Source organism: Dendroctonus ponderosae, unplaced genomic scaffold (genome assembly GCF_020466585.1).
Source record: "Dendroctonus ponderosae isolate FM_Combo_2020 unplaced genomic scaffold, Dpon_F_20191213v2 Dpon_F_20191213_1, whole genome shotgun sequence".
In the NCBI taxonomy this organism is placed as follows: Eukaryota; Metazoa; Arthropoda; class Insecta; order Coleoptera; family Curculionidae; genus Dendroctonus; species Dendroctonus ponderosae.
Genome location: NW_026017110.1, coordinates 32,377,535 through 32,378,855, shown reverse-complemented (window position 1 = coordinate 32,378,855; position 1,321 = coordinate 32,377,535).

Genomic DNA, 1,321 nt, shown 5'->3' with positions numbered 1-1,321 from the left:
CATGGAGCAGGATACACCTGATCCATCCATAATTTTGCCCATCATTGGTACTAAGCTGATGGGCCGGTAGGACGTGAGCAGTTTCCTTTCTGAGCCCTTCTTCGGAACCAATACCACATTTGACTTTTTCCAGATGTTCGGGAAGTATTGGAGGTCCAAGATTGCATTTGTCACTGTGGTTAGGTCCTCAATTGCTGTTTTTGGTAGCTTTTTGAGGACCTCATTAGAGATTTCGTCATGTTCAGGGGCTTTTCTCCTCTTCGTCCCCTGGATGATGTCCTGGATGATCTCATTTGTCACTCTTTTGGCTTTGTTGGTCTGCCCGTCTTGGAAATGGGCGGCTACTATTTTATTCACTTCCTCTTCTTTCTTTGGGTGATCAACCAGGTTTACTCTGTATTGGAGCTCTAGATGATTTGCAAAGAGCTCCACTTCCTCTTTGGGGTCCACAGTGGTAATTCCGTTTTCTTGGATTGGTGGCATTGGTCTCCTTAGTTCTTTGGTGAGGTTCCTGGCCAGTTTCCAGATCGACTGGTTGTTCTCTTCAGCCTCAATTTCGTCCATGGTAGCATCCCAGATCTGCGACCTGAGTTCTTTCATGTCTTCTTGGATCGCAGTATGGAGGCGGTTGACTTGCCTTTTTAAATACGGGTCTTGCGTACCCATGGCTCTGCGTCGTATCCGGTTATTCGCCCTGACTTTGGCTTTTAACCAGGGAGGTATTTGGTCTATTTGTTTGGCCGGTACGACGGTTTGACTTGTTGAGGCTGCCAGGTCATTTTTAATTTCCCTGGTGAGACTTTCTGCTGCCTGGTTCAAGTCGTCCTCTGTTGTGGGCTGAGGGATCCTGCTGGAGCTTTCCATTATGCTCTGCAAAGTCTGCCAGTTAGTGATCCTTTTAGTCGCAGTTATGTTGTTGGTTCGGTTCGGTCCAATTTGCAAGAGTATCGGCAAATGGTCGGACAATTCCTGAAGTACTTCGGGGCTGGACAGTTTTCCTGCATTTTTGTACAGGAATATGTCCAGGATGTCATCTCTGCCATTTTGCGTGATGTGCGTAGGTTCTTGCGGCGCAGCTATCTCAAACAAGTTTTTGCGGGCTTTGTTTGATAGCATGTTGCCTTTGGCGTTGTTGAAATTGCATCCCCAATTTGTCTTTGAACATCCTCGGGATACAACGTAGCGCTTGGACTGACGTATACGGACCGGACTCTGATCTCGGACTGTTCCATTTGGACAGCCACTATGGATTCCTCCAGGTTTGCCGAAGGACGATCTCGTGGTGCTGGATGGACCTTTTCACTGCGACTAGTGTGCCTCC